Here is a 26681-nt window from a genome sequence, read left to right as displayed (position 1 = left end):
CTCCTGGAGGCTGCGGCTCATCACGTAGACACCTCGGCTCGGGGTCTGATGCTTGGGGTTGATACCTCACGGCAAGCGTGGCTGCATGCCACTAAGTTTTTGAAGGAAGTCCAAGACAAGGTTCTGGACCTTCCATTCGATGGTAAGGAGCTTTTTCACTCTTCTACTGATGTAGAGCTCACCAAAACCAAAGATAGCACTCAGACGGCTAAATCATTGTCTGTTCTGGTTAAAGCTCCCTTCAAGTCTCAAAGACCGTTGTCGCAAAGTCGACCTTCCTCTGGTTTTAGGGGCTTCCTCGAACGCAAATCTCACAGAGTGGATACTCCTGCGGGGAATAACCGCCGTAGACAACAGCGTATGCGGTTTTTCTCCCGCTCCTCAGCCTCCTCATCAGGTTCAGGTGGCACCGCCACCGATAAGCCTGCCAAAAGAGGGTTTTCCACGCTCCCACGAGACCCCAGTGGGAGGACGCATTGCGTCTCATTGGGAGGTGTGGCAGACCATCACAGAAGACAGATGGGTCTTGTCAGTCGCTCGAGTGGGCTTCCGCTTACCTTTACCCCCTACCCTACCCCTCAACCCTCCTTTTCAGCTGTCGGGCTCACCCTCCCTCAAGGCCGAGGTTCAGAAACTTCTGCACCTCAGAGCTGTGGAACCCGTTCCCCTTGGGGAGCGAGGGGAGGGTTTTTACTCCCGGCTGTTTACGGTGCCCAAACCCAACCAGGCTGGCCTGCGCACCATCCTAGACCTTTCCCAGTTCAATCTTTTCCTACCCCAAGAGAAATTCAAGATGATCACGCCCAGCCAGATTCACTCCTCTTTGCAGATGGGCGATTGGCTCAGCGTGGTGGATCTTCAGGATGCGTACATGCATATCCTGATTTGGAATCCACACAGGAGATACCTCCGCTTCTCTTTGGGAGAAGAGCACTTCCAGTTTCGGGTGCTTCCTTTTGGCCTCAGTTTGGCGCTGCGTATCTTCACGAAGATGATGTCGGTGATTGCGGCCTATCTTCGTCTCCAGGGTATCCATGTGTATCCCTATTTGGACGACTGGGTCCTACGCAGCCCTTGTCGTTGGCAGCAGCGGGCAACCTCCAGTCTCTCCTTCAGCTCCTGCTCCATCTTGGGCTGTCGGTGAACTGGCGGAAATCCTCCATGACGGTCTCACAGGACCTGACTTTCCTGGGTTTTTGTTGGAACACGATCGACTGCCGAGTGTATCTGACCGGGGACAGAATGGCGGATCTGTTGGCCACGTGTCAGATGTTTGCGCAGTCAAAGAGCATGTCGGCCTGGTGGTTCCAGAGGCTTCTGGGCCTCATGGCCTCGTGTGTACTGGATCTTCCTCTTGCGTGTCTCAAAATGAGACGGACCCAGATGGCTCTTCGGAGTTCCTGGTGTCAGGCTGTGGACCCGGATTCCAATCGGGTAATGATTCCGAATTCCATGAGAGTGGACCTGGACTGGTGGTCATCTCTCAGCAACCTGTCAGTGGGCGCGGGGTTTCAAGACCCAGCCCCCTGGGTGACGATAACAACAGACTCCTCCCTTTTGGGGTGGGGTGCGACGTTAGATCTTCTTCAGGTCTCGGACCTCTGGTCGCCTCAGGACAAGCTCCTGCACATAAATCATTTGGAGCTTCTGGCTATCTTTCTGGCGCTCGAGGCCTTCAGACCGCTCATTGTCAACAAAGTCGTCCGCATAAGAACAGACAATGTGGTATCAATGTATTACATAAACAAGCAAGGGGGAACAAAGTCTCCCCCTCTCGTGGACCTGTCCATCCAGATTTGGGAGTGGGCTGTGCTTCATGGGGTCTGGCTGCTTGCAGTGCACATCCCGGGCCAGCTGAATGTCACTGCGGATGCCCTCAGCCGGCGGACAGTGGTCAGCTACGAGTGGAAGTTGAAGGCGGAGATCCTCTCATGGATTTTCTCACGTTGGGGCACACCGGAGGTGGACCTCTTTGCCACGGCGGTAAACAAGAAGCTTCCTCAGTATGCCTCCAGAGGGGGGCTGGGAGCCTCCTCTCTAGGGGACGCTCTCGAGATTCCATGGCACAACATGAGAGCTTACGCCTTCCCGCCTCTTCCCCTAGTTCATCGAGCAATTCTGAAGTTGAAGAGCTCTGTCAACTGTTCTCTTCTACTGATAGCTCTGTGGTGGCCGGCCAGGTTTTGGTTTTCAGAACTTCAACACCTGTCGGTGTGTCCGCCGATCAGGTTACCAGGAACTCCCGATCTTCTTCACCAAGGGGAACAGCAGATATGGCACCCCTCCCCACAATCGCTCAACTTGGCGGCATGGGGCCTGAGTTCACGTCTCTAGAGCGTTTGGGTTTGTCTGCGGATAACATGCGCATTATCCAGGCAGCCAGGAAACCCTCGACCAGATCCCAATACAAGAGTACATGGCTCAGGTTCTGTCATTGGTGTTTGGAGAAAGAATTGGACCCGAGGGTGGCAACGATTGACACGGTAATGTCCTTCGTATCCTCCTTAGCAGAGTCAGGGGTTCATGTTCTGTCTTGCAGGACTTATCGCTCAGCGGTTTCCGCTTACCTCTCTACAGACCGGTGTTCTTATTCTTTAACTAACCCGGTGGTGAAGAGACATTTTGCTGGCTTGACACGCATCTACCCTCCGGTTCGTAGTCCGCACCCGCCTTGGGACCTAAATGTAGTCCTGACGGCGCTGTGCTATAAACCCTTTGAGCCAATGGCTACGGTTGACCTCAAGTACGTGTCCTGGAAAGTGTCCTTTCTGGGCGCTGTTACATCAGCGAGGAGAGTGAGTGAGCTCCAGGCATTGTCGGTGGAGCATCCTTCCTTGGTCTTTCATAAGGACAAGGTAGTCCTTCGGAAAAACCCAGCTTTCCTACCAAAGGTAGTGACCGAATTCCATCTGAATCAGTCAATTTCCCTTCCGGTCTTTTTTCCGAACCCTGCCTCGGAGGCGGAAAGGGTTCTACACTGCCTGGATGTTCGAAGAGCTCTTAAGTTCTACCTGGACAGGACTTCCGAGCTTCGGAGTTCTTCCCAACTTTTTGTGACCTTCGGTAACCCTCAGGGCAGGCCGGCCTCTAAGGCATCTATTTCCAGATGGATTGCCTCCTGTATCACGGAATCTTTCACCGTCCAAAAGCTGAAACCTCCTAAAGGTATCCATGCACACCTGGTGCGGGGCAAGGCAGCCGCGGTTGCTTTTCAGAAGTATGTTCCCTGGGAGTCCATTGCTAAAGCGGCTACTTGGGCCCCCCCATCTGCTTTCTGTAAGCATTACTGCCTCAATATGAGCTCTAGAGCTGACGCTCAGTTTGGCCAGGCTGTGCTGAAGAACCTGTTTCAGTAAGGGGTATTTCCATCCATCCATAGTTCCTGTAAGGAGTGCTTGGGAATCTCCCATAAGTATGGAGGAAAGGGGATGGGACGTAGGGGTATTACCAGGTTACTCACCGTAGTGACCACCTAACTCCTAGTCCATAGTCCCCTTTCCTCCATAGGCCCGCCCTCCGTCCCCTCTAATAAGGTTCCTCTGTTATTGCTAATGGGTCTTTGACCCTGCGATAGAAAAGGACTGATGGGCGATGCGCGGGGTGGAGCCAAGGTGGGTGGGGTTACGGCCGCGTGCCGGGCGCAGGAAAGAGAGGAGGGACACATTTTTGAAAAAATTGTGGATGCTTTTTACAAAGTGCTCCGGTAGCGTCCCACAGGACGGAGAGATGCCCCTTAAGTATGGAGTTAAGGGGACTATGGACTAGGAGTAAGGGGGTCACTACGGTGAACAACCTGGTAATTCTGTTCGCCCCCACTCTGCAAGGATTGTGGCACAGGATACATTTGGGTAGTTGGGACATAGCGTATAAAGTGCAGTTTGTCGCCCTCTGAGGTAGGTTCTTTGGTTGTGTGCATATTTACATTTGGCGAACCCGAAATCCCGAACATAGAATAATGAACATCATACTCATTTGACACGTTATCGCTATCATAACCCATACCAACATATGTAAAAATGGGGATTTTGACAGTTCGGTTTTTGTGCTGAGTGGTTAAATTAGCATTCAAAGAAGCATTGTGGGTCCACATAACTATAAAACCATTCCAAATGAGACTTGACCCTTCTTGTATCAGATGTACCCCTCTCCCCCTCCTTTATATCTCCTAATATAAAGGATATACTCCAATACAGGCCAAGGCAAAACAACATCACACTAAAAACGATAGGCACAAAATATAAGCCACAATCATAATTGTAGTTTCTATTACTATTTATTTCTACCCTATCACTATCTACATTGGTTGCGTTGTTAGTGAGAGCCCTCCTTTCCGTCATATTTCCACCTGAAGGGGCGATATAAACGGGTTAAGTACATGAATAATCAATCTTTTTCTTCTTTCTTTTCATGACATATCACTATTATGTTTATTTACGTATTTACCATACATGTTTTTGAAGCAAAAATAGGCGATGACAGAAAACATAAGAGAAGAGAGTGGGAGCGGACTGCCTTTGAAGAAACTGTGCTAGGCGGAGAGTGGTAGAGATGGAGAGATACTGAGAGAGTGAGAGATAAAGAGAGTAATAGAGATAGAAAGACCCAGAGAGAGTGAGAGGTAGCGAGAGGGAGATAGAGAGAGAGAGAGAGAGAGAGAGAGAGAGAGAGAGAGAGATCATACATATATATGCATTATAATCTCATTTGATCTGTATTTGTTGTACATTACTTTTTTCTTTGTGTTACAGTCCTAATTTTCATTTTGCCATTTATTTCTTGAATTATACTTTTGTTTATGGAATAGCAACATTCTGTTCCTGTGATTGGTCGCTTTGCGGTGTGGTGCTCTCGTTGGCCTTTCTTACATCTGAGATATGCACCCAGTACTTTAAACCCTTCACCCTTACGGCTGAGGGCATACATTAAATCACTTCATATGGGCCATAAAATCATGGGGAGTTCCATCTCTGCACGAAGCTGCACACGTGTACATGTTCACCAGGCATTAGCAGGGCTGCTAGTTTGTCTTGGGTGGGTGTATTTGTATCAGTTTGGTTTTCTTGTGTAAATGGAGGTGCTACTTGTTTTGCTATACTCCTCACTGCTTGTGTCAGTTGAGTGAGATATTCCTTAAATTCATCCCCTAGCACTGTGGCAGCTCTGTGAGCGTCTGATGCTCTTCTTACTGGAATTAGTGGCATTTGAATGCGCCTTCCCGTCACTATTTTGTGCGGGCTTAAATGGTGGTCCTTACTTGGCTGCTTTCTGAGTTGGAACAATGCTAGAGGCAAGCAATATACCCAGTTTTTCTTAAGGGTGTGACATAGTTTGGACAATCTACTTATGAGGAGGCAATTGATTTTTTCTACAATTCTGTTAGCTTGCGGGTGATAAATCGAACAGAGTTTATGTTTTACCCCTAGCAATGTGGTCACCTCCTTGAAAAGGTCATTTACAAAGTGTGTGCCATTGTCTGAACGGATCACATCACATATCCCCCACCTCAGGAATACCTCCCTTACCAAAAATGTGGCCGTGCACTTGGCATCTGGGTGCGCACATGGTCCTGCTTTAACCCACCGTGAGAATGGGCACACCACTACTATGAGGCACCTTGCTCTATTACATCTTCCCCCCATATCGGCATAATCTATGTGGAGTTCTCGAAATGGTCCTGATGGGCGTGGCAGTGTTCCTCGCAAGTTCTGAGTGTCATCCCTGAACTGTATGTCTGACCTGTAGTGCATTCTATTACTAGTTTCGTTAAGTGTTCCTGCGGATTGGATATGAACCATTCTTCTTGGATGTCTGCTGCAATGTGCTGTTTTGTCACATCCGCTGGAAAATTAAGCTGTTGGAATGCTATTTGTAATAACTCTACTGGCATCACTATTTTCCCTGTCATTTCCTGGCGTCACAATAGGTCTGTGGGTGATTGTTTACACCCTCGTTTCTCCCATAATTCCTGCTCTTTGGTTGGGTCGCACCTTTGTAACTCAATTATTTGAAATGGGTGGGGAGGAAACATATTAGTGAGACCTTTTATGAATTGTCTTATCAAAGGAATTTTGAAGTAGGAGCATTCTTCCGATGAGCGCTTGAAGATGGAAAGCGCCGCAAGGTAACCTTTTATTGTTTCAATATTCAGACCTCTATGTGCTAGGGTCAGAAGGAAAGATAGTACTTCCGGAATAGAACATAGAAAAGGATCCACATTCTTTTCCCTGCACCAGTTGCAAAACCTTTTCCAACGGCAACGGTACAGAGACTTTGTTGCTGGCCTTCTTGCCGAAAGCAACACCTCCATCACATCATCTGGAAGGTTCCAATCCCTGTATCTCAGCCTTTCAGATACCAAGCATGAAGGTTGAGTGTTCTGACCTCTGGGTGGAGAACCTGACCTTCCATTTGAGAGAGAAGGTTCTCTCTCTGAGGAAGACGTCCTGGAGGACAGATGGACATATCTAGAAGGTCCAGATACCACGTTCTCCTGGCCCAATCCGGGGCAATTAGGATCATGCGGTTCCCGAAGCGTCTCAGCCTCCTGATGACCTGAGGAATGACGAGAATCGGAGGGAACGCGCACAATAGTGGGAAATTCCACTCCACCACGAACGCGTCCCCCAGGGCTCCTCTCGGGGGAAATTCCCTTGAGCAATACCTTTCGCATCTTTGGTTGGTACTGGTTGCGAATAGGTCTAACTGAGGGGTTCCCCAAAGGGCGAAGATCTCTTGAATGACTTCCTGAGCCAATTCCCATTCGTGGGACACCGTGCTCTGCCTGCCCAGAGCATCTGCCATCATATTCTCTTCCCCGGCTAGATTAATTGCAGTTAAAGAGATTCCCTCTTGAATCGCCCAATACCAGAGCTGCATTGCCTCTCTGCACAGGGGTAGTGACCCCACACATCCTCTTTTGTTTAGGTAGTGCATGGCCACTGTGTTGTCTATCATTATCAGGACATTCTTTCCCCTGACAGATGGCAGGAAAGTCTTCAGCGCTAGTAGGTTGATATGTAGTTTGGACTCCGATGGAGACCAGCGATCGTTTATTGTCAAATCGTTGGCATGTGCTCCCCACCCCAGGAGTGAGGCGTCCGTCACTACTGTGACCTCTGGCCATGTTTGCCAAAAGGGTTCTCCCTTTAAGATGTTCTCTGCACAGGCCCACCATAGAAGGTCTTGTCTGACCTTGTTTGGAATCTGAAGAAGATCCGTCATTTGACCCGAGAACTGGGACCACTGAGTCTTTAGGGCCCATTGAAGGGATCTCATCCTCAAGCGTGCCTCTGGCACCAGAAAAATGCAGGATGCCATGAGGCCGAGCAACCGTAGAAAGTCGTAAGCCTGGAGATTCTGGGCATTTTGGAATTTTGAAACCATCTGAAGAATGTCTTGAGCCCTCGTCTTGGGAGGGGAGCTCTTTCCCAAGGATGTGTCTAATACAGCTCCTATGTATTGAAGCTGTTGGGAAGGTGTCATTTGAGACTTCTTTAAGTTGATGGAGAAGCCCAGCTTGTGGAGGAAGTGACAGGTGACTTTCAGATGATCCAAAGCTTGCTCGGCAGAGCGCGATCTGATCAGCCAGTCGTCCAGGTAGGGGTAGACATGAATCCCCCCTCTCCTGAGGTGCGCTGCCACCCCTACCATTAACTTGGTGAAGACCCTCGGGCGGAGGTTACCCGAATGGCAGGACTCAAAACTGATAGTGTGAGTCGCCAACAACGAACCTCAGGTATTTTCTGTGCTTGAGATGAATCGGCACATGAAAATAGGCATCCTGGAGGTCCAATGACACCAACCAGTCCTGGAGTTGAAGGGCCTGAAGGATCTGAGAAAGAGTAACCATCTTGAACTTGTCCTTCCTGAGGAACTTGTTCAAGCTTCTTAAGTCCAAGATGGGTCTCAGTCCTCTGTCCTTTTTGGGGATGAAAAAATACGGGGAGTACCAACCCTTGTTCCTCTCCGCTGCAGGTACTGGTTCTATGGCACCTTTCTCCAGCAGGGTTAGAACTTCCTGCTGTAGGAGCGGATTTGAAATCTTCAACGGGTGTCTCCCTGGTGGATTGCTTTGAGGTTGCTTTAGAAAAGGAAGGCAATAGCCTTGGGCTATTATTTCTAGAGCCCAAACATCTGAAGTAATGGCTCGCCATTCTTGCAGATTCTGCGACAGCCTGCCTCCTACAGGTGTTTTGCAGTGCAAGTCCTCAAAGTGGTTTTGTGGCGGATGTTGCAGCCGCTGATGGCAAAGAGGCCCAGATGGCAAATACGTCCGGTGCAAAACCACGCAAACCTGCGCATTACCGTGCTAGTGCCCATGGATCTGCTTATACTATCCGCAGTGTCCAATCCAGATTGAAGGGATTCCTGCATGGCCTCCTTTCCATCTCTAACGATGGCTAGGAAACCTTCCCTTTCTTCCCCTTCTGGTATGTGCTCCGCCGCCATTGCGATGCACTCCCACAGAGTGTACGAAAACCTTGCCAAGGCACACGTGGAGTTGGCAGATTTTAATGCCATGCTCCCGGCTGAAAATACCTTCCATGCCCAACCATCCACGCGCTTATCGTCCCTGTCTGGAGGGATAGACAGGTACGCAAGTTTGTTGGAAGCTGTGGCTGCCTGTATGACCAAACTCTCGGGAGTTGGATGTTTTGACAGATAGCCGGGGTCGCTACTGGCTGGGCGGTATTTTGATGCTAGGGATTTATTCACCGGAGGAATAGAATCCGGAGTTTCCCAATTCTTGGCCACCCTGTTTTGTAAGGCTACATGAAAAGGTAAAACTGGGTCTTCAGTGGGACTATGATCCAATATGTCTGTCAAATCGTCCTGGACGAATTGGGCTGTTGGTTTAGCCCATCCCAAGTAGTCTACCACCTTTGTCATTAATTGACGATAAGATGGACTGGCATGCTCTCCTGGATCTGGTCTACCAAAATCATTCTCAGGAGAGGTATCAATGGCACTTGCATTATGTAAGGACTCCACCAAATCCTTCATCCTGCTTTCTTCCGATTTTAAGCATTCTGGGACATTTTAGGTGCCATGTTCCAACCCAAAAGGTACATCTTCCTCTTCGGATCTCTCCTGATCCTCAAAAATTGAGGTCAAGGATTTGAAAAACTCCTTCCTAGGGAGAGGCTTGAAAACCTTCTCTGGGAGAGGAGGAGGAGGAGGAGGAGGAGGTGTAATACTAGATTTTGAAGAAGATACATGTCTTGCAGTTTTCTCCTTCTCCTGTTCTAGCTGCCCTGGCTTGGTTGGAGCCTTTGGCGCTGAAGGTTTCGCAGTCGACATTGATAAAGGCGTTGGTGGCGTCAATGACATCGTGGTCGTCGACAGGGTCTGCTTCGAGGGCATCGAGGCAGCCTTCAACAGTTTCCCCTTCGAGGTGTGGAAGGTCTTGGACGGCATCAGTGACCTTGAGCGGTCGACTCGACTCGAGCATTTTTCGCTTGGCGTCCTGGAAGGTTCTCTATCCTTCCTTTTACGATCACCCAGGCTCGAGGGTGCGCGAGTGTCGGAGCGATGACGCTCCCGGCCGGCTTCCAAAGAAGGCGCGGACCGAGGCTTTGCTTTTTCAAACACCTCCATCATTTTGACCCTAAATGCTTCCCACTCTTCGGAAGACAAATGTTTTGTGGGGCATTTCATTTTCGGAGACTCGTCTGACGACGAGGTGGAGGGAGATCTATGGCGTCGTTTCTTCGACTTTTTCGATGAAGACGACGAGCGATGAGAATCGCTTCGAGATCTGGATCTATGCCTTTCGCGTCGAGGAGATTTTTCCCCATGGGGTCTTGACTCAACGCTAGAGGCTTTCTGATCCTTCCGACCTACCTGTAGCTTTCCTCTCCTTTCTCGCAAGGCCTTTCCCGTCATCGCCTGACACTTCGAACAGGCCTCCATGTCGTGGCCTTCCCCGAGACGCCACAAACACTCGCGGTGCGGGTCCGTGATCGACATTTTTGAGCCGCATCTCGGGGTCGTGGTCGGCATCGATGACGAGGACATTATTTCTTCTCGTAATATTATATTTCCTGACAGAACTCGAGGCGCGCCGAATGTCCGAAGCAACGTACTGCGGAAAAACAGAACTGAGGCCAACGGGCGCCGCGTGTGCTACTTATACACCCGATGACGTCACCCTCGACGGAGGCCCTCGAGGGACTATCGACTCAACGACATCGACGCACGGCGCCCTCTGCCGAAAACATTTCCGAAGAGCAGCAAAGCTGCATGGAATACATCTAAGATGAGGAATATGTTGGAGGAACATCCAATCGAAAGAACGTTACCAGGTAAGAAGTAACTTGTTCTTCTTCTAGGGCATTTTCACTTGCTGTAGGGATATCATCTTCTTCCCCTTCATATGTAGCGCAATCATGTGCTTGCATGTCCTCAACTGTGCATGTATCTGTAATGAATGTGGCTCGGTTAACAGTTTTGCATTGTACGACGTGCACGTTTGCACTGGATATTATTATTTCATATGCCGTTGATCTATGTGTGGTGAGTGTGGATTTTTATCTTTCTAGTATGGCAAATAGAGAGTGCTCAGCGAATAGTGTGACTGAGCAGCCCATCACTATGGTGGCGCTTTTTTCTATTGTGAAGGCGGCGGCTGCAAGAGCCTGTTCGCATGCGAAGTGTCCCTGCATTACAGAATCTAAGGTGCCACTGTAATAGGCCAATGGCTTGTGACCCAGTGATGTTTTTTGTGCGAGTACTGCTGTCATTAGCATTCCATCACAATGTGAGAACAGGTAGAACTCCCGATCATAATCTGGAGTGGCCAAAACGGGTGAGTTTGTGATGAGATCTTTCAGTTTATAGAATTGTGTGATCATTTCTTGTGTCCATTTTATGGGGACATTGTTCTTTTGTGCTTGTTTCAGTGCTTGGAGAAGGGGGCATGTGTATGCAGCATAGTCTAGTATCCATGCATGGCAATAGTTGCATATGCCAAGGAATTTCTGCATTTCCTTGACAGTTTTAGGCATCATGGAATGACGTATAGCTGCTGCTCTGTCTGGTATGATCCTTTTACCATTCTTTGAAATTAACTGTCCTAGATACAGTACTTCTGCTAGGCATTATTGCAGTTTGCCCTTGTCAACCTTGTACCCTTTTGTCACCAGCAGGTTCAGTAATGTTATTGAATCTGTTCTACACTGTTCTTCACTTTCACTGCAGACAAGGAGGTCATCTGTGTATTAAATTATTGTGCTTTTTACATTAACATTGCCGAGGTATTTGTGCAAAATCCTGTTAAATATGCTGGGACTTTCACAGTACCCTTGGGGCAGTCTGAAGTGTTCATATCTCTTTCCTCCTAGGGTAAATGCTGTCAAGTATTGGCAACTGAGGCCGAGTGGTACTGAGAAGAAGGCATTCTTCAAGTCCACAACTGTGAAGCATGTGGCATTTATTGGGATGCTACACAAAATGGATGCAGGGTTTGGCACTAACAGGAACTCTTTCTGTATGACATCATTAAGTGGCCGGAGATCCTGTATCATCCTCCACGCCCCGCCGCTTGCTTTTTTTATAGGATAACTTGCCATATTGCATGGTGAATTTGATGGCACAATTATACCTTGTTGTAGTAATGCACTTATTGTTTCTTTTATTCCCTCTTCTGCTTCTCTGGACAGTGGATATTGCTTCACTCTGGACGGTACTGCGCCTGGTTTTAGTTTAATTTTTATGGGCGTTACCCCATGCAAGAGTCCTACATCATGGGGCCCTGTGGTCCATAGTTCTGTGGGTACCTCTTTCATATCTTGATCGAATATGGAAGGCGGTGTACTGACAATGGCCATGAGGGGGTTATGTATCTCTATGTGTTCAATAATTATGTCACACAGCACACATATTTCCATTATTATTTCCCTGTCAGTGTCACTGTCAGTAAATAGCTCTTCATCTGTTAAATCTCTTAGCGCTTTGTTTGGGTCTACGCATAACACTGTTCGCCACTCACATCCATGCATGTCCAGTCCTATTGCCACAATACGTCTGCCTGATACTTGCACCCCCTGTAGGTCAATTGAAAGGATGGTGCCAGGAACAATCTCTGGGCTTATCACAGGGCGGAAAAACAAAATCTGATTGGACCCTCCATTCCTTCCGAGTGATCTCTGGTACCACTCTATCCAGGACCTGTAACCCATAAATGAATATGTCTACATCCGTGTGGCCACCCTTACTGCAACCTCGTTTTTGTCATGGTGTTGATCATTAGCATTGCTTGCACCGGACACACCCCTGGAGTAGAGCACACTATTCCCCTTTCTGTAAAGGAGATGGTCATATTCAGCTTACTAAAGAGGTCCCTCCCCAACAAATTTATGGGCGAATCTTTGTGATACAGTAGGGGCGTGTAAAGAAGACCGGTGGGGGTGTCTGTACTTCTGCTCTCTATATGGTAGAGGAGAGGCACAGAAGACCCCAGCCAAGATTCTCTATTACGGTAGCAATGGTCGAGCAATCAAGGCCTAGCTTCTCAGGAGGTGATGCAGGCTGGTTCTTAAGTACAGTGTAGTCCCCAAGCCCCCACAAAGGAATGTCCACACACTGTCTTGGTTAGAACACAGTCTTTATATAATCAATATTCAAGGTTATGTACACTTATCATGATAACTCACTTTGTACTCAGGAAAATCAACAATAGCAAATATATACAATTCTAAAGTGGTAGCACCCTTTGTATTAGATCTCATTAAAGTGCATGAACAATACTGTAACAATGTCACACAGATCAATAGAGTGAAACCAGCAATAGAGAGAGGAGAGAAAATAAGATGGTTGAGCAATAGGCAGAATACTGGCCCCTACCACTAGACACAGTTCTGTGTGGAGATCCCCCCACCTGGGCAACCTGTAAAATAAAGATATAGCACAAGCCCAGTCCATATATTGTTCTGCAAGTCTTATTCCCTCCTATAATGTTTTTACCCCCCCAATGTACCTGGTGGAGTCGAGTTCTTCGAAGAGGCGTCGACAGATCCTTCTTGAGCGACCCCCTTTCAAGCGGGAGTCACGGATCGTCGAACGTCCGTCGACAAACAGGGTAGAACGGCATCGATGAGGCGGCAGCTTCGTCCGAGCGGTGCTCGTCGGCGTCGGAGCGTCGGCGTCCTGCAAGGCAGAGGCGTGCGGGGCACCTCGGTGACAATAGTTCTGGACCGCAAAGATTGCGGAGACGGAGGCCCAGCAAGGGCGTCGAGTCGTTTGAGTCTTTATGATCTTCGGGTGGCGGGAAACCCACCGGCAGGTTTCTCCTCGGCGCGTTGGTCGTCCTCGACTTTCTCCGGCAGGATAAAGCGGTCGACGGTGCGGACGAGGGAGTCCTTTGATTCGAATGTTCTTAGGCAAAGGAGCGGACGGCTCCGGTCGTCGGCGGCACGGCGTCAAATGGTTCCCACGGCTGGGCAACACAACTTCGACGGGCCTCCAGCGGTTACACAAACCTGCGAACCCTGGTCGACGGCAATGGACTTCGACGGCGGCGATGTCCGGATGCTTCACTTCGATCTCCTCGGCGGTCCCATCTCGGGTCGACAGCCTTTCGAGGGTCTGTCTTCCAGGGCGCTTCGGCGAAGATGGAGCGGTGCTCGATGGTCCCTCGGAGCACGGGAAGAGGGCGCCTTACCAGGTCCTCTCTCGGGTCAGCCTTCGACGATTTCGGCAGCCTTCGGATTGGTCGAAGCAAATGCCACAGCAAGTCTTCTTCTTCCAGCTGGACGTCGAGGATCAGCAGTTCCAGTTACTCTTAGAGTGGAGACTCAGCTCCAGGATGCTTCTGAACGTTCCTGAACGTTCCTGAACCAACTACCAGTGGTGAGAGTTCCCCAGATATACTATTCTGCTTCCCATCCACACTGCTGGCACACACTCAGCAGCCAATCATACAGAAGGGCATTCATGCAGTCAGTCAGCCAATCAGGCACACAGTGCATTCAGGCCACACTTCTCCCTTTCAGACACTCACAACAAGGAATGTGGATTGGGACAAGTACCCAGCCATTCAACACTACACACTGCATTCAGGCCAGTTTCGGGCAGGGCTGTCTCAGTCTTTGTCTCTCATGCCAGAAACCAGACAACCACAACAAGGAGTGTATATTGGTCACACACTCCATTCACCCAGGTCCCACCCACAGGAGGTACCCACATCATACAGTCACTGGGAAGGCTCCAGTCAGTCTAGCTGGGCCTTCACAACAACACCATATATGGAACTTCCACCCAACAGCCAGTCAGGGGGAAGGGACAGAGTCAGGGCTTCCCAGGACTTTGGGAAAACAAGATAACAGGCAATAGAAAGCAAGAGGCCACAGGGGCCATCTTGTTTTCTATCAGGAATCAACTGATCCCAATGGCAGGGCCTGGGTATCCCAAAATGGAGGACACCCAGAGCACCTGTCAAATTCAGCATGGAGCTGCCACCAGCCCATACCCTGCTCTGGGGCCACCCACAGGTGCCCAAAAACATACACTAGGGGCACAGGTTTGTACCCCTACCCATGGGTGCCATAAGGGTATCCCATGGGTCTGTTCACCAAACCAAAAGAGAGAGCTGCACTGCCAGGAGTCCCACATGGACTCCTGGGCAGAAAACATGACAGAATACACGATAAAAATCAGTAAAGGACAAGGATTCAGAGGCCCTGTCCCTCTGATGCATTTCCAGCATCACAGTCGCCCACCCCAGACTGAGGTGGAGGGTGTCTAATCTCCCACGGGATAGACACCCTCATCCAGACGGTCAACATACCTTCTGGAAAGGCCATCTGCATTATCGTGACTCTTCCCTGGTCTGTGCTCTATGGTGAAGTCTAGCCCTTGCAGGCTAATGGACCACCTGAGCAATTTCGGATTCTCACCCTTCATCTGCATAAGCCACTTCAGGGGCTTATGATCTGTTTGGACCTTGAAGGTAGACCCCGTAAGGTAGGGCCTAAAACGCCTAAGGCTCCAAACTATGCTAAAACACTCCTTTTCAACAGTAGCCCACCTAAGTTCTCTACCCTTGAGTTGTCTACTGATGAATATGATAGGATGTTCTCTCCCTTTGTCATCTAACTGGGACAAGACAGCTCCAATTCCGGTGTCGCAGGCATCCGTCTGGACGATAAAGGGTTGGCTGTAGTCAGGCGCACTCAACACAGGTGCCCTACACAGACTTTCTTTCAAGCCATCAAAGGCCCTCTGACAGTCTTCGGTCCAATTAACCTTCCTAGGCTGCTTGGGTGAGGTTAGAGCTGTCAGGGGTGCAGCTATGGTCCCATAGTCTGCCATGAAATTGCGATAGTACCCAGTCAGGCCCAAAAAGGCCCTCACCTGGGTTTGAGTAGTGGGAGTCTCCCAGTTCTGTACATCCTGTACTTTACTGGAGAGAGGTTGGATTTGACCCCCTCCTACCTCATGACCAAGATAGGTAACTTTCCCCTGAGCTATCTGGCACTTGGTGGCCTTGATAGTGAGGTTAGCCCTTTTCAAGGCCTGCAACACCTTATCCAGATGTGTCAAATGCTCTTCCCAGGTGGAACTGTAGACGGCAATGTCGTCTAAGTAAGCCACACAAAAGGCTTCCAGCCCACTGAGCGCATGGTTGACCAATCTCTGGAAGGTGGCAGGGGCATTCTTCAACCCAAAAGGCATGACCCTAAACTGGTAGAGTCCCTCAGGTGTTGAGAAGGCCGTCTTTTCCTTGGCATGGTCCGTCAGAGCTATTTGCCAATAGCCTGAGGTAAGGTCAAAGGTGCTCACAAATTTGGCAGCACCTATGGTGTCCACGAGCTCATCAGCCCTGGGCAATGGGTGCGCGTCAGTTTTGGTGACGGCATTGACTCCTCGGTAGTCCACACAGAACCTCCAATCCTTGGTACCCGCCTGGGAACTTGCCTTGGGGACAAGGACCACTGGACTGGACCAGGGGCTGGTTGAGGGCTCAATAACACCCAGATCCAACATCTTGGCGACCTCAGCCTGGATGTGGTTCTTGACGGTATCTGACATACGGTAGCACCTGCTTTTGACAGGCACACTGTCACCAGTGTCAATTTCATGCCTACACCACGGTGTAAGGCCTGGCGTCAGTGAAAACAGAGAGGCATACTGTTGGAGCAAAGCCCTGCAGGCCCTCTGTTGCTCTGTTGTCAAATCTGGAGAGAGATGTACTCCCTCCACTGAGCCATCCTGAGGGTTGCTATGCAGCAAATCAGGAAGGGGCTCACTCTCATCCTCTTCTTGCCCGGAAGCTAGCAAGAGACATGAGACTTCTGCTCGCCGGTGGAAAGGCTTGAGCCTGTTGACATGGAATATCTGAGGGGCTACCCCAGAGGCTCCCATGTCAACCAAATAATTGACTTCGCCCATCTTGGAAATGATCCTGAAGGGTCCAGTCCACTTGTCTGCCAATGCTCTGGGCTTGGTAGGCTCCATCACAAGGATTTCCTGTCCCGGAGTCCAATCCACTTGCGAGGCTTTAAGGTCATGCCAGTACTTATTCAATTCCTGGCTGGCCTTGAGATTTGCTGTTGCCTGACCCATCATCTGTGTCATCCTCCGTCTGAGGCCTAACACATAGTCCCCCACTTGCTTGGCGGGACCTGGAGGGGTGGCTTCCAAGCCTTCTCTGATCAAGGCGAGGGGCCCCCTCACGGGATGTCCAAAGAGTAACTCAAAGGGGCTGAAACCAACACCCTCTCGAGGTACCTCCCTGTAAGCAAACAGAAGGCATGGCAGGAGGAGATCCCATTTCCTCCTTAGGGGTTCTTCCAAAGCCCCTAGCATGCCCTTGAGAGTTTTATTAAATCTCTCAACCAGACCATTGGTCTGGGGGTGGTAAGCGGTGGAGAACTTGTAGGTTACCCCGCACTCTTTCCACATGGTTTTCATGTAACTAGACATGAAGTTGGATCCTCTGTCAGAGACAACCTCCTTGGGGAATCCAACACGGGTGAAAATGCCCAGGAGAGCCCTGGCAACCACCTTGGCAGTAACAGTCCGAAGGGGTATCGCCTCAGGGTACCTGGTGGCATGATCTACCAAGACCAGGATGAACCGATGTCCACCTGAAGTGGGAGGGTCAAGGGGACCGACGATGTCGATGCCCACCCTCTCAAATGGTGTGCCAACCACTGGCAATGGCTGCAGTGGGGCAATGATACTGCCTCCAGTCTTGCCAGACAACTGACAAGTTGGGCAGGTCCTGCAATGGGACTCCACTTCTACTCCCATCCGTGGCCAGTAGAAATGGGCAGAGAGCCTCTGCTTAGTCTTCTTGGTCCCAAGATGACCAGCCAAGGGCACCTCATGCGCCAACTGCAGTAGGAAGGGCCTGTAAACCTGGGGTACCACCAACCTCTTGAGGGCACCAGGTTCAGGCTTAGTGGGCTCACTAACAAGGAGCTCACCCTCCCAATAAATCCGGAATGTCCTAGGCACTTCTCCTTGTGCCTGGGCCAGGGCCTGTTTCCTCAGTCCCTCGAGAGAGTGGCACTCTCTCTGACCCTTACAGAAGTCTGCCCGGGAGGGTCCCCCTTCAGCTAACAAGCATTGAAGGTCAGGATGATCCTCCGGGTTGAGAACCTTTCCCACAGGAGAGTCTTCTGTCTCTTCTCCCACAGGAGTTGAGTTTGGGTTTTCCACTGGACCCAGCCCGTCCGGAGCATGGATCCCAATGGGTGCTGTCGGAACAGCAGGAAGAGAAGGTGTTCATCCACAGAGGTGGCCTTCTTGGTCTTCCTTCTTCTTGCCTTAGGCTCGGGTACCTGACCCACAGCCAGACCCGGTGTCACCTGTGACCTAGTGACTGCAGCAGCAGTCATGGGAAGACCATCCGAGATCAACCCCAACTCTACTAGATCATTTCCTAACAAAATGTTAGCAGGGACATTGTCCTGAACCAGGACAGGAAGCTTTGCTGTCTTGTCTCCAATCATGAGTGTGACTAAGGCTACAGGTGATAATTTGGGAGGCCCACCAGCTAACCTGGTGGTTTGCAGAGGAGCACCTTCATAGTCCTCTGGCTTGAGCAGGGTCCTGTCCACCACTGTCATGCTTGCCCCAGTGTCTCTCAAACCAGTAGAAGGCTGGCCATTCAAGAGGACACTTCTCAAAAACCTACGGGTGTTCTGTGGAATAGTCGCCAGTACTTCTGCATACTGGTCCCAGGCCCCAAGGGACACTAAGGAAATCTCTACCGGAGCACCAAATGTGATCCCGGCAGAGGAGGGGAGGTCAGTGGCCTCCACCTCAGACACGGGGTAAGGGTAGGTCAGGCTGACAGCCTGTACTCCAAGTGCCTTACCTTTACACTTGGGGTCACCCCTTTTGTGATCCAGAGCCCCACAGTCCCAACAAGCGCCAGGAGTGCGGGGTACGGTACTGGAACCACTGGGAGCCTGCTTTGCAGCAGGTGGACCACTACTCTTATTCCCACCCCCAGATGACTTATCCCCACTAGATTTTTGGGTCTTAGGAGAGGAAGGTTTTGGTTTACCCGACTGTGACTGCTTGGGGGACTCCTCAGCTTTCTGAGAGGCCCCCTTTTCTTTGTCCTTGTCCTTCCCACTGGAGTCCTTAGGGGACACCCGGTGGGAGACCCACTTGTCAGCCAACCTAGCCAGCTTAAAGGGGTCCAAAATGTTCTGGTCAGCCACATACTGACGCAGCTCTGGTGAACAGGCTTCAGAAAAATGCTCAAAAAACAAGAGGTGGGACAATTCAACAAAAGTCTTAACCTTGTATCCATCGATCCACCCCATCATGTTCATGTGCGCAGCACTCACCCAGTCAACCCAAGACACATTCTCTCTTTTCTTAAAATCCCTGAACCTTCTAAGGTATTGGGTAGGTGTCTTGCCAAACTTGGCAATCAAAGCAGACTTCATACACTCATACTGACCCCTTTCTTCCACACTCAGCTTCAGAATACAGTCATATCCGGTTTGAGGCACTCTGCTTAACAAACACTTAGCCCAATCTCTTTTATCAACATCATGAATCGCACAAGCCATTTCAAACGCTTCGATCCATTGGAGGATATCTGAACCCTCCACGAATACACCAACCAAATCTTTCATAAACTTGGTGGCTGGGGACCTGACACTCTCACTGGTTTTAGCTGAAGTCTCCACTCTAGCTTTCTCTAGCTGGATTCTCTGACATTCTGTGTCGTGGCTCTTGAGTTCAAGGTCCTTATTTCTGAGTTCAAGATCCCTATTCTTGAGCTCCACTTGTTGAGCCAACTCCTCTTTCTTAAGTTCAGCATCTATTTCCAACTTGCGGTATTCAAAGGCCAATTTCATCCTTAATAACTCAAGCTCCAAGGAATTGCTGGGGTTTGGAACAGAGGCAGCAGGAATGGCGGCATTCCCAGAAACAGATTCAGCAGAAACCCCAGGGGCAGAGTCCTCATTGGTTGCATTCCCTCCCTCATCAAGAGTTTCACTATCAGTCTGGTAGTCCACCAGGGCAGCTATCAGCTCAGCCCTAGACTTATCCACAAAGTCTAACTCCCTGGCTTCACAAGCACTCTGGAGAGCCTCCAAGCTCATCCGAGTCAATTTGCCATTTGCAATAGACTCCATTGTTTGTAATGCAGTTATCTTGTACACAACTAAACCTTAATTTAATAAAGGGCAGATATCCTTTGTAAGTGGCACGGTTATACACTGATTCTTAAAACCATAAGCATCCCACCGCTGCCACCAGTGTAGAAAAGACCGGTGGGGGGTGTCTGTACTTCTGCTCTCTATATGGTAGAGGAGAGGCACAGAAGACCCCAGCCAAGATTCTCTATTACGGTAGCAATGGTCGAGCAATCAAGGCCTAGCTTCTCAGGAGGTGATGCAGGCTGGTTCTTAAGTACAGTGTAGTCCCCAAGCCCCCACAAAGGAATGTCCACACACTGTCTTGGTTAGAACACAGTCTTTATATAATCAATATTCAAGGTTATGTACACTTATCATGATAACTCACTTTGTACTCAAGAAAATCAACAATAGCAAATATATACAATTCTAAAGTGGTAGCACCCTTTGTATTAGATCTCATTAAAGTGCATGAACAATACTGTAACAATGTCACACAGATCAATAGAGTGAAACCAGCAATAGAGAGAGGAGAGAAAATAAGATGGTTGAGCAATAGGCAGAATACTGGCCCCTACCACTAGACACAGTTCTGTGTGGAGATCCCCCCACCTGGGCAACCTGTAAAATAAAGAAATAGCACAAGCCCAGTCCATATATTGTTCTGCAAGTCTTATTCCCTCCTATAATGTTTTTACCCCCCCAATGTACCTGGTGGAGTCGAGTTCTTCGAAGAGGCGTCGACAGATCCTTCTTGAGCGACCCCCTTTCAAGCGCGAGTCACAGATCGTCGAGAAACGTCGAGAACCTCGGCGTTCGGCGACGGGGAATCGACGGCCCTTCTTGAATGCCTTCCCTTTCAAGCGGGAGACACGGGGCGTCGAACGTCCGTCGACAAACAGGTTAGAACGGCGTCGATGAGGCGGCAGCTTCGTCCGAGCGGTGCTCGTCGGCGTCGGAGCGTCGGCGTCCTGCAAGACAGAGGTGCGCGGGGCACCTCGGTGACAATAGTTCTGGACCGCAAAGATTGTGGAGACGGAGGCCCAGCAAGGGTGTCGAGTCGTTTGAGTCTTTGTGATCTTCGGGTGGCGGGAAACCCACCGGCAGGTTTCTCCTCGGCGCGTTGGTCGTCCTCGACTTTCTCCGGCAGGATAAAGCGGTCGACGGTGCGGACGAGGGAGTCCTTCGAATCGAATGCTCTTAGGCAAAGGAGCGGACGGCTCCGGTCGTCGGCGGCACGGCATCAAGTGGTTCCCACGGCTGGGCAACACAACTTCGACGGGCCTCCAGCGGTTACACAAACCTGCGAACCCTGGTCGACGGCAATGGACTTCGACGGCGGCGATGTCCGGGTGCTTCACTTCGATCTCCTCGGCGGTCCCGTCTCGGGTCGACAGCCTTTCGAGGGTCTGTCTTCCAGGGCGCTTCGGCGAAGATGGAGCGGTGCTCGATGGTCCCTCGGAGCACGGGAAGAGGGCGCCTTACCAGGTCCTCTCTCGGGTCAGCCTTCGACGATTTCGGCAGCCTTCGGATCGGTCGAAGCAAATGCCACAGCAAGTCTTCTTCTTCCAGCTGGACGTCGAGGATCAGCAGTTCCAGTTACTCTTAGAGTGGAGACTCAGCTCCAGGATGCTTCTGAACGTTCCTGAACGTTCCTGAACCAACTACCAGTGGTGAGAGGTCCCCAGATATACTATTCTGCCTCCCATCCACACTGCTGGCACACACTCAGCAGCCAATCATACAGAAGGGCATTCATGCAGTCAGTCAGCCAATCAGGCACACAGTGCATTCGGGCCACACTCCTCCCTTTCAGACACTCACAACAAGGAATGTGGATTGGGACAAGTACCCAGCCATTCAACACTACACACTGCATTCAGGCCAGTTTCGGGCAGGGCTGTCTCAGTCTTTGTCTCTCATGCCAGAAACCAGACAACCACAACAAGGAGTGTATATTGGTCACACACTCCATTCACCCAGGTCCCACCCACAGGAGGTACCCACATCATACAGTCACTGGGAAGGCTCCAGTCAGTCTAGCTGGGCCTTCACAACAACACCATATATGGAACTTCCACCCAACAGCCAGTCAGGGGGAAGGGACAGAGTCAGGGCTTCCCAGGACTTTGGGAAAACAAGATAACAGGCAATAGAAAGCAAGAGGCCACAGGGGCCATCTTGTTTTCTATCAGGAATCAACTGATCCCAATGGCAGGGCCTGGGTATCCCAAAATGGAGGACACCCAGAGCACCTGTCAAATTCAGCATGGAGCTGCCACCAGCCCATACCCTGCTCTGGGGCCACCCACAGGTGCCCAAAAACATACACTAGGGGCACAGGGTTGTACCCCTACCCATGGGTGCCATAAGGGTATCCCATGGGTCTGTTCACCAAACCAAAAGAGAGAGCTGCACTGCCAGGAGTCCCACATGGACTCCTGGGCAGAAAACATGACAGAACACACGATAAAAAGCAGTAAAGGACAAGGATTCAGAGGCACTGTCCCTCTGATGCATTTCCAGCATCACAGGGCGCCCGAACCGTTTTCACTCCCACTGTTATGTCCAAAACTTTTGTATAAGGAACTTTTAAAATTGCCCCAGAAAACCCCTGTGTTTCCAAATGTTTCCCCCAGGGGGGAAACCGGCCCTCCATGAGGCATGATTTTTCCGCTCCCGAGTCCACCATAAAGATGAACTGTTTGTTTCTTATCCCCACCCCCACTAGTGGTTCCTCTTCTGCACGTAGGGTAGTCGATAGGGCTGGACACGCATGTGCTTTCTGTGGGCTGTCCTAATCAGGATATGCGTTCGTTCCTGGGACGGAGAAAACGCTGTCTCCAATTACTGCTGTACTGCGAAACGGCGCCGGTGCACCTTTGGCAGTTGTAGCAAAATATTGGGTTGTGTGTTCCCTATCGTGTTCTGACATGCTGGTTGGGGCTGCATGCCTTGTGGTTGTGCTTGTTGTCTGTGCTGAACATTTTGTGTTTCTTGTGGGTAGTCATTATAATTTTGCTCTTGTTGTCCATTACTTCCCATTGGCAATCCATAGGGGCTGCCTGGGTGCGGGTTGCCAAATTGTTGTTTGTTTCCCATGGAAGGGGGTCCTTGATAATATCCCATAGGCCGTGCTCGACATTCCCGTGAAAAGTGTCCCCACCACCCACAATTGCAGCACGACCCATGTCCCCCTCCTCGCATCCCTTGTCCTCCAAAACCTCTATTCCCCTGAGCTCCAAACACCCTCTCTGTTCCTCTGTACCCACCTTGTCCTCTTGCGGGCCTTCCCTGCCATTGGGGTCCTTCGTACTGCTCCTCTCCAGCCCATTGCTTCTGTCCGATTGCAGACCATGTGGCTGCCATCCTTGCCAGTGTACTCCCCGAACCCTCCTATCCGTCTCTCAGTGGGTAGGGCTGCGTTAATCGCAGTGACCTTCACCAGCTTATTTTGTACGAGTTTCGCCTCGTCAGCCAACCTTCTCTGTGCAATTTCCTTCTCCCTTTCTTTGATCCTCCTACAATGATGTACTATAATGCTCTGAATCTCAGGCCAATCTTTGGCTTCTATCCCAGCTATTTTATCCCAGGCCTTCTGTACCTCCTTTGAGTGGCCTCGTTTGATGATAAAGTAAAAAAAGGGAGGTGGACGGGTCCCAAGCCGTGTCCGTTTCTGATCTCCACAAGTCCTGCACCCGAAGAATGAATTGCGCAGCCTCCTCCTCTTCACCCATGGTACATTGCATCACCAAATGTAAATCTGGTGTATTAGGGAAAGTTCTCTGCAGTGCATCCCACACCTGTGCTCCCACATTGTTAAAGGCTGTCCCATCATGGCGGTCACAATTTATAGTTACTCCCGGGAAACCTGCCTTCACCCACACCCCGTCTGCTTGGTCTCCCACTGCGGATACTAATAAGCTTTTTACATCCCCTCTGGTCATCGGCACTCCTGCTGTGTTCTTTTCGAATTCATGTATCCACTTCCCAGCCCCTCCTGAAAGTGGGGGAAGAACTTTCAACAAATTATTTTTGTCCATTTGTGCCCATGATATGTAATGGGGTCTCCCTGTTCCCTTGTGGATGAGAGGCATTTATAGTTTTGCTTTACTTCCTTTTTTACTTACTTTTACTCCTTTCACTTTATCCAATGACATCTTTCCCAACCTGCTCCTCAACCTTCCCTGCCATCTTTCCCTTACTATCCCATCCTCTGGGTCCTCTCGTAGTGGTAGGGACCACCCTGCTGCTGCCGCCTCCTCTTCGTGCTTGTCTTAGTCACTCCATGACTCATCTATCTCCCTGTCTGAGTCCCTGCTTCCTTGTTCCTCCCCTGCTTGGCTGCCTCCTTGTTCTGCTTGCACAATTTTTATGGGGGTATCGTTTAGGTGGATGAAAAACTCTCCTGACTTCCATTCATGTTCGGGCCCCGTGGGTATGTTCCCCTGTTTCAGTGGCGACGGTGTAGGCCCACCCGCTGCACTTGATGGTGCTTCTGTAATCGCATTAATTCCATCTGTGTGGAGGCAAGTTGTCTTTCCAAATCTCCAGTGAGACATGCTAGGTGTACTGGAGGGTCGCTCGTAGGTCCGTACAACCCTCTAGGATCATAAGGAGGTGGGGCTGTGGCAGCGGGGGTCGGAGGGGTACTTGGTTCAGGATGGGTCACTGTACAGCGCAGCGGGCCCATTTTAGTAGTCGGTATAGTCTAATGATGTCATTGTCCCCCGTTTTGATCCCCTTTTCTTCTGTTGTTACTCTCCCCTCTCCTGCTGGGGCTGGTGCTGCTTTCTGCGATACCTCTTTTATTGCATCATTACCAGGGGATGCATCTTCAAACATCCTCCAACGGTCTAATATCTTGCTTCTATTTTGGAGCTGCTTGCCCCAATATTTTGCTAGCATGTGAGTTGTCACAAGTTCTAACACTCTTTTGTCAAATGATCCTCCTTCTGGCCACACTTGGGATGATCCCTCTCCCTTTATTTCCGTGAGCCAGTGCTCATGTTATTTTTGTATTTTCTCACTGTACAGGGGAAGGTGTTGGCAGATATGGGCTAAAGGTGTCTCCCCCCCCCATGGCTCTCCTGTTTACTTTTGTGCTTACTCGGGTGTATATCGTGTGTCACAAACACAATTGGAAAAATACCTTTGTTTGCTCTGACAATACTTCAACACTCACTATATAATATCACAAAACCTTGTTACTTACACCTTCTTATTTCTGTATGAACGACAAACAACACACTTTCAAACCTTATTACATGAAAAACAAATGTACATATACTTTTTGAACGGACCAACAAATTTGACTTTACCGACAGTCAACACATAACATGTATTTTTGATTTGGTGCTAGTTATACTCCTACCCTATCCTAGTCACACGTATCCACATTCTATTCTCCCATTCACTCTTCTCGCCCCCCTTCCCTGAGCCCCTTCGGGCTTACTTCTAAAAGAGTTACTCTTAAAGAAAAAGAATTTACTAAAGCTACTAATATCTCCCGAGTCTACTCAATATAGGAGACTCCTACGTTTTTTATCTCTACTTATTCACTGCACTGGTCGAGACAATGCTACGCGGCGCTGCCTTCTACCCCCCTTCGGAGCTAGATTCCCATACTCCTCTCGTATTCTGTTACCTCTGTATTCACAACTGAACGGCCATATAAAGAAAGGATGAGAAAAAGCCTATCAGTTACACTCACACAGTCCCTAGACCCAAAATCTGACTCCCCACTATGTTACTAACTGTTATCCTTACACCAATTATATTCCCCTTCCTTGAGGTTCTCGCAACCAGTACTCACGTGTCCAAGGTGATCCGAGAGCCTCTGTTCATGGTCTATCCACAATCGGGACTGCACCCCAACCAAGCCGTGACCCGCCCTGGAGAGCAGTTGGGTATTCGCAATGCGGTGATCCTTGGAACCTCTTCTTTTGTGCGCACACAGGTCAGCCGCAGGAGGCGATGGTTTTTCTGGGGGCGTCCCGGATCCCGTCGCACAGCATGGGAGCTTCTCTCGGTGCACCCTCAATTACATCGTGGGGGCATCAAGTGAAAGTACTCACTCCCCACAATGCAAAGAAAATTCAGAATAAAGGACACATTCGAGTAAGGAATGAGACCACAAGAAATGATTGCGAGTTGTCAAAGATTTATATGAAATTCAGCATCCAGAGAACTCTGCTACCTCGAGAGCGCTCTGGCAAACATTACCATGCAACGTGTTTTTAAAAGGTTACAGCGTCATCAGTGATGTTTCCTATACAGCCAACAAGTTACAATATTATTGGTTAGAAGGGAGGTCCACATATAGTTCTTTAGGGGCCGGCTCCACAGGATTGCTCGATGGCTTGGCGAGAGGTTGGACATCACGTGATTCAGCTGGGCCGGTCCGTGCGGGGTGAAGGTTAGGCCAGGTCGGAGAGGCGACCGGACCTCACTAACTAGTCTATGCTCTTATTCTAAGATAAACCATGAACACCAATATACCTTTGAATAAATCTTAGAGACCTGTAAATTACACAGATATGATTATATTGTCGCACATTGGGTCATTCATAAGGTTAGGGGTGCGGGGGTCCTGCCTTTCAAGATAACCTGGGGCTGGTCTGGCACATCAGGGCAAGGAGGGGAGCGGAGTGACACATGTTAGTTTAGGATAAGATATATGTGCCAGGGGTCTGGGTTTATTGGGAGCACTCTGGGGTGGTCAGCGCAGTGGGGACATACTTCTGTTACATCAAGTGAATACCTTAGGAGGGTACAGGGTTACACAAGCAGTAATTTTCCAACAGAGAGGGTGAGGGGTTCAAGAGCAGGTTTGTGGAGATGGAAGAGCTACAAGTCATGGTTCGAGCCGGTTCACGCACCGGACAGTGATCTCAGAGGAAGAATGATACGATACATGGCTTGAATTATTACAGTTAGCTTCAGCGCATCCTTGAGAAAGGGACTTGGGCGGCGCAGAAAAGGTGGGGGCCTTTGGGCTCGCTGGACACGGCGCTGCAGAGGGGAGAGGAGACTTCGTATTGCAGGATTGCGGCCTAGTCGAAAGATGGA

Source organism: Ambystoma mexicanum, chromosome 13, assembly GCF_040938575.1.
Source record: "Ambystoma mexicanum isolate Mex_15411 chromosome 13, UKY_AmexF1_1, whole genome shotgun sequence".
Lineage (NCBI taxonomy): Eukaryota > Metazoa > Chordata > Amphibia > Caudata > Ambystomatidae > Ambystoma > Ambystoma mexicanum.
The sequence above is the reverse complement of the archived record's forward strand: the minus strand, read 5'-3'. Positions refer to the sequence as shown.